General features: G+C 37.1%; 1 protein-coding gene across 3 annotated transcripts in view; it reads right to left on the bottom strand.

The window, feature by feature from the left end:
- LOC126372232 (protein muscleblind) overlaps nucleotides 1-14,539 on the bottom strand; it is a 264,761-nt gene that overhangs the window by 237,668 nt on the left and 12,554 nt on the right. The window lies entirely within an intron of this gene.

The following is a 14,539-nucleotide window of genomic DNA, read 5'->3' as shown; positions in this document are numbered from 1 at the left end:
ATTAGTAGCTAAGATTTCAATTTAATTTAGAAGCGTTAAAAATGTTTTAGTTATAAGTACTTAAAGAATTTAAGCCCTGGGTAATTGAAAAATCCTGTCCCGTAGGAAAAAAGTAAAGAATTGAAAGGGAAAAGTAGTTAGAGAAAATGCGACGTGGCGCTTACGGAAATTCAAATGACAATTTTTATTTGTCAATAAGAAGACTACTTAGTGCTTCCATAATTGATTATTTAGATTTCATTAAGTATAATTTTGTTAAAGTTTCTATTTAATTTTATTATGTTCTATCAGATTTTCTAGAATACGTAATAAGTGTCAACACTTATACTAAGCTTAATTATACTAAGCTTTGAAGCTTAGCTTATGAGTTTCGTTGGTCTAACAGAAACCACGGTGAGGTGTGGGTACTTAGTTCATCATACATATAGCTTATGTTACTGAAGTTTATTCGGTCATTTCATTATATACTGACATTAATACGATACATACCAATGGAAAATATAAACTTATCAAGCCGCGATCGAAACTGAAGGAGGCTACCTACAAATTGCAAAACCCAACTGTTGTTCCACCTCTGCCTGTAATTAAGGCCAAATTACCTGCTTAATTCCAACAATAATTTTATACGATCACGTAGCCAAATAAAGTGCCGGGATAATTTTGTTTAATAATTTTGTTTTACTGGATTAACGTCCTCGCAAGATCAGGAACATTCTGTACATAAACTAAAAAAATAATGTTTGAATGTTGTCACATCAACCATACTGGTATTCCACCGCACAACCCACACGATAAAAAGCAGCACTATACTTGTAAATGTCTCCCCAAGATACACTAACGTAACCACAATTACATCAATTTTAAAATAAGGGCCCTATCTCACTAGGACACCATGGTTCGGCTATACTCACTTGCGCCACTAACAAACCGAATGCAGTTGACATCAAGCGTCTTGCTGGTTGCGTAACCAACAATCCTACTACTAGGTGCCTGGTTACTAAATGCCTACCACTAAAAAAGAAATTTTATTTTCTATTTTTTTCAATCACTTGCAAAAGATAATTCATCGTCAACATTACTTAATACCCGGCCGTATTTAATTTCCAATTTCACTTTTATAAAGAAAATAATTGCTCCATCAATCACCTCCGTTATTATGGCCGTGGAGAACAATCGTTTTAAATCGACGATTTTTATAAGCGGGCCCCGGCTGCATTAATTGGATGCACTGACCGCGAGGGCGTGCCGACCAAAATATTTGCTTCCGTCACAAAATATATCGCCTATTTTCAGATGAACAGAAGCTTTCATGAAGTCTACCTGACCTGACCGGGTGAAATGGCTACGACAGAATGTAATATAATAATAATAAATAAAGCTTTATTTTCTCCCACACAGACAGTTTAACAAACAACATAACGACATAACAAAGGCATAACTATAACATCTGTGTGAGAGACTGGTGTATGTACTAGGATGCCCTGTATGACAGATCACCAGCCTCTCCACACTCCAAATCAGGTGCTAGGTATTTTATTATGTTTAAGTTACAGTTTGAATTATAGACTGTATACAATAATAAGAGTGGGATAGTTTTTTAGAATGATTAATTTAGAATGTGGGAATGTTATTTTAACACGTTGTTTGATGGTCAGTTTTTCACTGTGTTTTGACATAAGTATTTTGTATAAGACGGATGTGACCGTTCTGTCGGCACAGGTATTGGTCAGTAAATACATAGTGACACAAACGGCTATAGCGTCGGTGACGTTTTACATAGAAATATACTTGTGTTATTATATTAGACAGTGTTCACCGTTCACTGCAAAATTTAAAACGACAGTCATAGCAGCTCTGTCAACTTTAGTACGTAAAGTACGACGGTTATGACCTTAATATCTATCAACGTGTTAAAATTGAGCTTTTTATTTTTGAATGGGTTAAATATGTATATAACCTTTATTTTTATACGCATAACATATAGGCGAATACACGTACTTTTTTCCTGCGGCTACACTATTATTAATTAAAGTGCCAAGGTGAATTAATATCCATCCTATGTTCATTAATGTTTTTTTAATATTATTTTTCAATTTATTAATTGAAAAGAAATTACGTAACTGACCACTTAAATGGAGGGCCATTGTAAAAATATGTGGAAATAAATACATTATTATTATTTTTTTTTTACGTATAGTTTATCTCCTCTTTCGGAGGGTATTTACCAGAGACACGGGTCAGAGACCAAGTACCACTGGAAGGAGGGTATATTATTAATATTATTATTAATATTGACTGGCCATCATCACAGACGTGATGTACAAAATAGAACGTTGTTTTGTACATAATCAGGTGATTTCAGCAATGTCCTGACCAAACTGGGGACAGTCTCAGATAAATATTTTTTTGCGTTATCGGGAATAGAAGCTAATGGAATCGAATCGAAATTACACTATCAATAAGTATGACTAATAATCAAAATGGCCGACTTGATGTGACAGTTAACACCTCATTCGCTTCATTGCGCGTGACACGAAACCGATGGCTTGAGCCGATAAACAGGCGTAATCCGCGGCTTGAGCTGATTGTTGTGTAAGGGTGGCTTCGGCCGGATAACCACTAATCAGCGGGGGAATACCTACTATCTGTTCTTAACACACCATTAGTTAATTGGTGTTTAAGTATTAATTTTGGACAAACTGACAAATGTGTCGTGTCAGTTATGATAACTTTATTCTATATGTATGTAGGTAGGCACTTACTGTATTGCACAGTGTATATCAAATGAAAGGACATAATGGGACATTTCAAATATGTACATATTATTTATTTTACCCACGGGTTTGCTTTACACGATCATTACATTTCATTCATAATAACTGCTTAGGTATGCTCTGGATAGTTTTTATCTTAATTTATTTTTCTATTTTATCTTAATAAGACCTCAAGAAAATATAAATAAATATAAAAGTTTAAGAACTAAAAACCGACCACGGAAAAGTCGTGCTTTGAAAAGTATGAAATAAGAAAAAATCTCTGACCTTCCGAATAGTATGTCTAGCAGATTGCCGTGGTCGTATGCCGTGTTAAACTAACTCTTAAAACAGATTGGCATTCTTAGGACACATTCGATTTTACAGCGTGATTTTTTAACCCTTTATTTTTTTCTGATATTATACTCTCTCTATACATGACAGCGCGTACGATTCGGACGAATCTGTATCTGCTTTCAGAATTATAGTAGGCTTCAGAAATCTGTATTGCAATCCAATCTATTAGGTATTAATTATTATCCAATCCTCCATAGCAAATTACTTATTGTTTCATTAGATGAATCCATAACTTGACTGCTTGTTAATTGATAGCTCCTCGTTAGGTTAATTCTTGTTACAGATGTTATATGTTGTGGGTGTTTCAAAACTAGGTAGTTATCTGCTTATTGAAAGCTCAACGATTGATACTATTGTTACATCTATACTAATAATCTAAATGCGAAAGTGTATATGTGTGAGGAGCTCGGTGGCGCAGCGGTTAACGCGCTCGGTCTGCGATTGTTGAAGTAAAGCAACTTTCGCAAAGGCCGGTCATAGGATGGGTGACCACAAAAAAAAGTTTTCATCTCGAGCTCCTCCGTGCTTCGGAAGGCACGTTAACCCTTTCACGGACAGAGGCTATGGGTCATTGATTGTTCATAATAGATAGTATGACAACTTGGAATCGGAACGTAATTAGACGTTCTGTCCTTGAAAGTGTTAAGCTGTTGGTCCCGGCTGCATTAACTGTCGTTAGTAACCACCGATCCGCACTGGGCCCGCGTGGTGGTTTAAGGCCCGATCTCCCTATCCATCCATAGGGAAGGCCCGTGCCCCAACAGTGGGGACGTTAATGGGCTGATGATGTGATGTGTGTGTCTATATGTTTGTTTGTCCGTCTTTCACGGCAAAACGGAGCGACGAATTGACATGATTTTTAATGGAGATAGTTGAAGTGATGGACAGCGACGTAGGTTATTTTTTGTCTCTTTTTAACCCCCCACTTCCTTAAAATGGGAGGAGGGGGAGTTTGTATGCAGAATTCCGCAAACAAGGTAGTAAGCTAAAAATTGTTATGCGGACTTATTTGTGACTAACAAATGGGACTTTTCCCAGTTAAAGCTGAGAATTGGTACATCAGGAAAGGGCAATCGTGTTACCCCAAATTTAACGCGAGCGAAGCCGCGAGCAAAAGCTAGTAATTCATAATTCCAATAAGTATTGCGCAAACAATTCATGGCAAGAGGGCTTACTCTATCAAACTCATTTTGACCTTTAAATAGAATATAGCAGGCCATTTAATTATTTTGCTGTTCACAGTAACAAGGATATCTCCAGGTAAGTGCCATCAGCGTTTCTCTAAAATCTATAATCCTTCCTCTTTAATCGTGAGTTGATAACGGACGTTACCAAAGCTTGTGTCAGGGTTGTTAAATTCAAATATATCTTTATTCAGTAGGTAATATAGTTACACTTTTTTATACAACGAACGTCTGATCCGCCTAAAACTACTGCAGCTTCCCACAACCTGTATAGCCGGGGGAGAGAAGCTGCAAGAAAAACTTCGACACAGAGAAGTAGACGTTCTTTAAAAAAACATAAAATATGGTTACTTATATACTTAATTTAGTAATTTGGCTGCCTAATATCAGTTCCCAGACAGTTAATCTCATGCATTCATATCTTCTAAATAATCACTAACCTTATGACCTTTTTTCCAAACTTTCTGTTTAATTACTGTCTTAATAACTGAACCGCCGAAGGAGTCCTGGTTTATGTAATAACTAAATACTTCCTTCTGAAAGAGATCTTCGACTTTTCAAAGTTTTGCAAGCTATAGTAGTGATAAAACGCGAACTTATAGCATAGAATGAGGGATAATACTACGTATATGAAAGCGCAAAGATGCTAAGATACTATCAGTAAGACAATTGTACATACACAATGCAGTTTTAAGACATCATAAATCTGTCCTTCCAACGCTACCATCAAATTTTCTCCAAAAACGAAGGCCTCGTGTTCCTGTACCATCCTACAAAACGAGCTTTGTTAGACGACAATACTGTTACAGAGGTCCGTATCTTTATAGAGCCTGTAGCGAGATAGTAACATAACATAACATAAATAGCCTATATACGTCCCACTGCTGGGCACAGGCCTCCTCTCAATCAACCGGAGAGGGTATGGAGCATACTCCACCACGCTGCTCCACTGCGGGTTGGTGGAGATAGTAAATATAACAAAATTTAGCAGATATAACCTGAAAAAGAAACTTAAAGCTATAATGTTAGAGCTAAACCATGAACATACGGAAAAATTTCTACATCCACTGATATGACATCTTTCTCTACACTCGCACGCAAACCCACGCCCACTCACACACAAACACACACACCGACACACACACACACACACACACACACACACACACACACACACACACAAACACAAGAACACTTTTATTTTTATTTATTTTATTACTTATTGTTTATTTTAATACCGTATTGTCACCACTGTTATTGTAGCTAATAAGTACTTATTTTGGGAAGACACTGTCTTCCAAAATACAGGTTCGCCTAGTTTGGGAGACAGGGTTTCAACGAGAACTGTAACTGAGCTATTCAATAAACATTATTATTATTATTATAGAACGGCAGCTCTCTGCTCCCCACCAGCGGTAGAGGTAGGTTTATCTCACCCCTCCTCGGCCTTACTTTAGTCTTCAATAGTAAGCACGTCAGACGACACGTCAATATATATAGTGTCTGCGTAAAACGAGATTTTTGTATGAAGTGTCCGGGGTATGCTTATAGTATAGACAGTCGGAACGAGCTACCATTTTGACGAACGTTTTATGTGGGTTGTATGTAGGTATTGGTGCTAATTATTGAATAGACCGTAATGGCGAGCGAGCGCTCTCGCCAAGTATCGCCGAAAGTTTGCGCCTGAGGCTGTCCACGTCGATTTAAGCAAGAGCTGCTATTTACACTCTCGCATGCATCTCGGGGTGCCTCGTCCTGAATGTTCAGCCGCCATCAGAGTTCTCACACACTCAGACCTCTAGGGAGAACATTGCTTCGTCTAATCACCTCATTATTCAAACAAGCCAATCGCCTACCCTCGAACGTTTAGGGTCGTTACCATATTCGGTCTGTTGAAATCGGCGCGGTCATTCATCATTCCACTTCTAATGAGCCACTTGGTTAGGTTGCATTTGTTCGTCTAAATTGCAGAGAAATAACTCAATAATCAGTCTTTAAACGACGGCGAAGAAGCGATTCTAAAATGGTGTCTATATTTTAATAGGTTAGTTTCCAACTAGTCGAAATTACTATGGAATTTGTATGAAAACACACTGTAACATTATAAAAAAACGTAATAAAATGTCGGACTTATCATATTTTTCTTGATTAAAATTCATAAATATGTTAAAAAGAAAATGTTTTTCGTTAGTTTTAGATCTGTCATTAGTAATCAGAATTTCAATTTATCTTGAATCTAGTACACGACTCAATTTCCTTGATTAATTAGAGCTGATGAGGTCATTGATCTATTAACAACTTAAAAAATATTAACAAACCCGTTTCCTAATAAAACATAAGATGTATGCCTCAACGAAGTGGCACCAATGTAAGGAGCATCGTCATCTTTGGCAGTTCAATAATCCGGACACCAGTTGGCAAGGTCGGCCATAGATAGAAGAAGACTCCGTTCTGCGTTATTTGTGCTGAAAGACGAAAGGCAGAAAAGCCCGATGGACCTTGCCTCCTTTTTAACGACTCTAGAAATATGTAAGTTAGAGTAGAGTAGGTGTGCTATTAAAATTTAACGTAGCGTGATTAGTAGGCAGCATGGTCTTATGATCTTAGCCTGACCCACAAATGGGCAAAAGAAAAAAAAAAAAGTAGCGTGATTAGGGAAAACGACTGCAAAGCCTCTGTACTGCCTGCTGTCGATTTAGAAAAAAAAGTATATCTATACATAGAACCATAGACTATTTTTTTTTCTAAATCTATCTATAGAATATCGCCTAGTGTTGCAAAGTACACAGCTTAGTACGAAAGAGGCGAGAGATAAGTATCTCTAATCAATTATATTTTTTTGTGGGTGATTGGCAATTGGCAATTTGGTTACAATCTCACCTGATGATAAGTGACGATGGGGAAGAGGACGGGATATGCTTACTTAGAAAGTGCATATTCACTTTTGCCTTGAGGAGGCTTTTTTTTGACGTGACTTGTAGATTAGATTGTGGATTTGCCGCAGATGGCATTACCTACTTGGCCGGACAAATGGGGAGCGCTGAAGGCTCTCACCCGGTGCCTTGAGGAGGCCTAGAATAATAATAATAGGGAATAATACCGAGATTTTGTCGAACCAAACCTAATCTACAGTTGCCCTAAGTAACAGCCAAGTCACTGAAGTATGATGGCTAGCGAAGAGAAATTAAGAGGTAAAGGAGGCTTGCTAGCAATAATAATTAATCTTCTTGTTAATTAGTCGGCTGCCTTCCACGTAAATCAACAGCCTAGCACTATTGTTTCATTGTTCATTGTTTTAAGTCAACAGATAAATGTATTTAGAAAGCTGTCGAAAGGTGAAATATTGGCAAATTAAAAAACGCCTTTTTGTTTATAATTAAGTTTTTTGAAGGAGCCGTGGTAGTTCAGTTGATAGAACACTTGACTCTCTGTGACTGTGAGGTCGTAGGTTCGAATCCAGAACGGGCCTAAACCTATGATTTTCGAAATCGTTTATCGAATTCATGTTTGGATGAATATCTCGTGCTCAATCCATTTCGGATGTATGTAACTTAACCTGAATTGGACTGGTTTTCCCTTCGCGGGTTGAAAGGTCAGACTGGCAGTGGCTTCTGTAAAAAACCGGACCTGTCAAATCTTCAGGATAGGTAAGCGGACCCTATGAAAACGGGATAACGCTAGGGAAATGATGATTAAGTAAGTATTTAAAGAAAAGGTGTCTTCTTCTCGTGTCACTTTTGTAAACGTTTTTAGTGTCGTGTTTATATGTGTGATAAAGTGCTTGTGTATTGTATTGTATTGTTTATACAACTTAATTTAAAAGGTCCCTAAATAATCTTTTCGGACATGACCTGCAAGTTGACTGGGGGATGTGCCTAAGTGAGATGCTATGTTAATATGTAGTATATAATTATCATTATCATCTTTGGCACGCAGACGTTTGAAAAATCTAAGGATTGCATATACGTAAGGAAATGTATATGCAATTCTAGTAGTTTATATTGTGATCTAAAAAGTCTCAAGTAGCATTATACGCGAAACTGGAACGATATAAGTTGGCAAGTAAGCTTTTAATGTTGTGAATAACTGAAGTTTAGGGTATGGAATCCACACGAGATATCTGCGAAATTCCTCATGGACATTACCCGTCTTACACATGGCTGTAGAGGTCTAACTATTGTCATACAGACATTCACGCCCGTATACTGTTTTAGGATGTGCAGAGTCGCAAGGCGTCAGAAGGAACCTTGCAATCATCTTTTTCTTCTTAATCGCGCGTTGGGACATCAAATACCGAGGAATTTGACTTCTTAGATGGTAGTAGCCGTGGTATACGAAGACCAGGTATGCTTAAAAGTGACAGCTAACATTTCAAGGTTAGCCCAGCTGACGTCATCCCACTCTGCGTTGCCATTTCGTAAAAAAATAAATAACCCACGACAAATGTTTTCATGTTTACTTCGCAAGGAAATTTTGTACTTTTAGTGAAAGATTTATTTACAGTAGTAATGATTTTATATTATGATGGACGTCCTTCGAATGTTGGAGATACCAATTTAATGGTAACACTGGTAACACTGGTAACACTTACGTCATCAAAGGGCTAGCAATGGCGGCTTGTCATAGGATTGAGTATACCTGTTTTTTTTTTCTGAAATCAACCGGGCATAAATCCTGGAACCACGTGATATCAATTATTGATGATCCAAATATAAATGTTGAATATTCCAAACACAAAATTTGGATTTTAAAAAGAAATGTCTTTTTAATATGTAAATAAAAAAGAACGTTTTCAACATGCTCGGAATTATATAAAAAAAATAATAAGAAAAGTAAGCATCCGACTTTATTTCTTCCTGGAACAACCATATTAAATAAATACTCGCTATTAACGATTATGCTCATAGTCCACGGATTTGAAACTTATTTTGCTGGAATTTCATAATGAAATACTTCCTGCAATATTACCGAAATTATTATCCGCACGAACTGGCTGTGTGTGTTACGAGCTACCTGCAGAGAAACTATGTTTATTACAGCAGAACAGAACAACCAACTTGTACATACACGGAGCCGCTATGTGAATTCAGCACAAACCGTACAAATGGCGGGTGGTTCAAATTCGTAACGAATGTACTTGGCGGCTTATTTGGTAATAGCACAGATTAGGTAACACACACCGGACACTCCATACAAAAATCTTTTTCTTACTTTGTGCGAGCGAGACAGACAGTGTACTCCTTAACGGCTTACGGAATTTCAAAACTAAAGTAAGACCTTGAGGGGACATTCGATGTTCAATACGAATTGGTGCGGGGACTCTTCCCCGCCAGTTACCGTTATAATCGTAGTATTAATATTTATTCTATGGTAAAAGTTACTATTTGTTATAGGTTCATCGAGATAGGCTTCGTTGATGATCGATAAAAGGTCATTTGGCTGCTTTTGCAGTATGTGACTAAATTGGCAGCTTTAGTATTTGTTCAGAGGAAAGTTAATATATTTTGTATTAATGCAAACATAAAATGCAAAACAGCTTTGAGTTTAAAAAACTGATTAGATATACTTGTAATAACACAATCAGCGTTATTTGTCGAATTTGTTACGCTCAATTTATTGTTCTAGGTCACTTCAACTGCTATAACTTTAAGCTCATTGAAGTCGGTACCAATATTTTAGTATTTTTTAAAATCTGTTGCAAAGTTAGCTTATCTACCAAAGGTAGAATCTTAACGCAATATTAACAGAATAGTCCTGCAAAATAGTTGTCTGGACGCGAGCGATACCAAAATAATCCTCCCTGTCTCTCAATTACGACAAATTTATTATTAAAATTATTATTTCTGTGGGTCCAGCATGAACTGTGCGCCATGAAATATCAAAAGGTTTACGTTTCACCTGATGGGAAATGCAATTTCACATTAATACGTGGCATTAATTGGAATGCTGCTTCTGTTGTTTCTGTTTGGGAAATATTTCACATTACAAGAATAGCCATTGCTCTTTACGGTTCCATAGATAATGGGAAAATACTTTCAATTGGATATCACACACCTTTAGTTAATAAATCGAATAAATTCTTCTATTATCATCACCATCATCTCCCTAGCTTTAGCACGTTTTTCACAGGGTCCACTTACCTAAGCTGAAGATTTGACAGTTGCGGTTTTTTACAGACGCGACTGCCTGTCTGACCTTCCAACCCGCGAAGGGAAAACCAGCCCAATATAGGTTAGGTAACATACCTCCAAAAATGCGTTTCTCGGGAATGTAGATTTCCTCACGATGTTTTCTTTCACCGTGATAATCATTTATGATCCAAACACGAATTCGAAAAAAAAATCGACAGTCATGGGTTAGGGCTGTTCTGGATGCGAACCAGCGACCTCAAAGTGAGGCAAGCTTTCTACCAACTGGGCTACCACTGCTCCAATGCAATGAATTCTTCTATTATATTAGCCAATAAATAATAATTAAGAGTTACTGTGGTTTTGTGTATCACTGGGTTGCTTCTAAAACGGGGCGCCTGTTCGGCTCAGTACCAGAGTTGCACACACCAATGATTTTTTTAAAAAACGCAGAAAAGCTTATTAACTTTAGTTTTACTTTTAGGTATTTATTTATTTATTTTTTGTTGCACCATCCCGCATCCAAGTTGTAAATGTTTGTCTCCTTTTGTTGGTTGCCTGGAAGAAATTGCTCTAGAGCAATAAGGCCGCCCAAATTGTACTGTATTCATGTGTTATGTCTGATTGTTGAAATTTTAGTTCTGTGCAATAAAGTATATTTGATTTGATTTGATTTGAAAAGCGTAGGTACTTTACGTACTTAATTAATCTTGAGATAGATGTAAAGTCTGAATACCCCATTTTAGAAAATAAATTGTAAACTTATGTAATGTTAATACATTCTTTAAAAGATTCGCGCACTTTATTTATTATACATATGAAACTATTACCAAAGCTAGTTTACTTACATTTTTTTTTCCAAATACGTAAATGACAATATAAAACGCAATTAAGATATCAAATAATTTGCACAAAGTAGATAGATGGGTAAGCGAAAAGTCCACTTGAATATTCCGAAGCGTCAAAATCTAATTATGTAATTAACATTACTTGGAAAGACATTGGTTGAACGGAGTCATTAGGGCTGAGCTACGACAAAATGCGGGCTTAAAAACTCCTTAAAATCACAACAAAAGAGCCTTTTGATTTGCTTTTTACCCATTCTACCTTTATCCGTTTCATTCTTTTTACAATCTTAAGCTACTTTAATAAAAAAAATGGTTTATAAGATGATTACAGTTTTTAATTAACTGCTAGTTGTAAATTTGTTTTGTTTAGGTAATAAGGCTCACCATCACGTTGGTCTAACACAAAGCTCCATGGCCGCCCTCCGCGAACGGCCTCCGTGGTCCAGTGGTTGAGCGTTGTGCTCACGATTCGGTCCCGGGTTCGAATCCCGGCGGGGTCAAATCACAAAAATCACTCTGTGGATCCCTAGTTTGGTTAGGACATTTCAGGCTGATCACCTGATTGTCCAAAAAGTAAAAAGATCCGTGCTTCGGAAGGCATGTTAAGCCGTTGGTCCCGATTATTACTTACTGATGTAAGTACGTAGTCGTTAGATGAGTCATTTCAGGGGCCTATGGCGGCTCAGTAATAACCCTGACACCAGGGTTGATGGGGTTGGTAATTCACCTCACAATCCACACGATAGAAGAAGAAGAACATAAAGCTCGGTGAGGTGTGGTTACTCAATTCATATTGCGAAGGATGTACCTTTGACTACCCCAATTGAGATAGAATCGTGTGCTTATATTATGTTATTTTTTTGTTTATGGACTTGCACAGGACCGGAAACGATGAAGAGAAAGAGAGGAGGCCTATACCTAGCGGTGGGTGGATGCAGGCTGAGTAGATAAATAGATAGATGTACTTATATGTAAAACAGTTGACACTGCAAGATCATAACTTGACTTGCTACTACTCACTTGTTGACTGGGTTTATCTGTTCTACTCTATTTTACGAAGTCTGTAGTGTGGATACCTAATCTTTATGATTTTTTAAATTAAATAATTCTTTAATAATTCTTCATTTAAACAATCTAAAAAATGACGATTTTTTTTACAAATAAACCATTTTTTTGTAGGTTTCTTTCTTTCTCCTGAGTAAAGTGAAGACAACACACGCACACGTGTGAATACGTGGTCTGTGTGTGTGTGGATTCAACTACCGTCCGAGTCAGAAATTTATCTCTTGCATTTTCTCTTCGTAATGTGAACACCATATCACCTAGTTATAAGATTACTTCTATTGCTGTAATGTATGGTGCATTTTGGACAATAAATAATTATTATATTTAGGTACTTATAGCTAACTTCACAAGGCGGTTTGCTAGACAAACTTGGCTATCAAGACGCGTTATATTCCTGTCTGCCGTCAAATATTTGCAACTTAAAATATTGACGGTGCGCCGACAAACTCAAAAGGCTTCTTCGCTAAAGATTTTCTGATCAACATTCCAGAAGGCTGCGGCGCTGTCTCCATAAATTACGTATCAAGTATGGGTAGAGTTTTTATAAAAATATTTTCCTAACTTGAGCACTTCCCGTCGTGGGTACCCGTTTCAGAAGTTGTGGGTGTGGGCACCTCAGCCGGAGCTGAAAGGCGCTTCTAATATTAGCGTTTTTACTTTAGCAATATGTAGGTATCATTTTTAATGGTATTTTGTCAATGAATATTTTTGGAGACAAGGATTTTATACTTAGTATTTTCAAATAATAATTTAGGTACTGTCTTAAAATTTGTACTTTTCAAATCTTAGCAATTCACTATGATGGCTCATCCACGGTCAATCGGGTGACCAGCCTGCAATGTCGTGACCAAACTGGAGTTCAGAAAGTAATTTTTGTGTCATTTCTCCACCGAGATTTCAACACGGGACCTCATTAAAATACATTAAAAACTCACAAGGGAAAGTTATTAATATTTCAAACCGTCAGATTTGGTTGGATGGTACACATAACCGATAAAGCAATAGATCGACTGAGGGGCACACGAGGCCAATCCGCCGAGCCACAGACAAAGGGAACTTGGACAGAATTGGATCATCAGGCTTTTGGCTTTGACGCGATTGGCGGAAAATCGTTCGTTGCTATCTCATATTGATTGTTTTCGGTTAAATATTAAATTAATAAAGAACTTAAAAATATAAATACATCATCAATTCATCTAAAAAGCAATATTGCAATTTGACATTTGCGCATACAAAAGTAATTACGCAATGCGAACAAATGTCAAATAGCAATATTGCTTTTTCAAGCAATTCATTTGAATTGCTTCGATGTGGCCTTTTTAAACATTGTCCATTACTTATTTTCGTTATTATTTATTCGCGATTTTTTTTTATTTCGCTGCAGACAGTACCAGTTCTTTGCTGTTCGCATCAAAAAGGAAGAAGCAAAACGTTTAGTGTGGATTGGTGGTATATCCACAACATAAGGATGAAATGCCTGCTGCCGTCTAGTTGTCCGTAGATGGCAGAGGTCAAATAATTTTAAATATTTTCTTCAGTTGATGTCAATAAGAGACTTAAACCTGTGCTAACTTTGCATTGCATGGCTACGTTTATTACCAAAGAGTGTGTTGGTATTTGCGCAAAAGCCAGGTATCCGTATTATTAGTCAGAGGTGGTTTAATCTAGCTCACAATGTAGCCAGGTTTACTAACTCTAAATAATCCTGACTAACTAACGGTCGGCCTGTACACTACTTAATTCAGATCATTTTGCACCACGCGGCGGCTGGCGAAAATCCATTACGTGAATTTAATCGATGATTTGGTTAGAACCCGGGGGCTAATCCGCGATAGATGATTATTCGATCAGACGTCAACAGTAGACGTAACAAATCACTTGCAAAATGTGCGCACTGACATGCATGTTTAGTATGTAATGATTTTTGTTTTTATAGCAGTTAGGAACATCATTAGATCGATAGAATTTCGCATCGACAGGAGGAGGACCCGGTGGTGTAATAATTAACCTTCTAATTTCATGGATAACAGACATATATGCTTCTTGTTGCCTGGAAGAAATTGCTGCTTAGCAATAAGGCCGCCAGATTGTACTGTATCTATCTTCATCTGTGTGAATTTGTTTTGTATGTTGTGTGCAATAAAGTATATTTGATTTGATTTGATTTGATTCTTTTATCTTTGTTTTTGGGTATAAATGACGAC

This window comes from Pectinophora gossypiella, chromosome 1, assembly GCF_024362695.1.
Source record: "Pectinophora gossypiella chromosome 1, ilPecGoss1.1, whole genome shotgun sequence".
Taxonomy (NCBI): domain Eukaryota; kingdom Metazoa; phylum Arthropoda; class Insecta; order Lepidoptera; family Gelechiidae; genus Pectinophora; species Pectinophora gossypiella.
The sequence above is the reverse complement of the archived record's forward strand: the minus strand, read 5'-3'. Positions and strand labels throughout refer to the sequence as shown.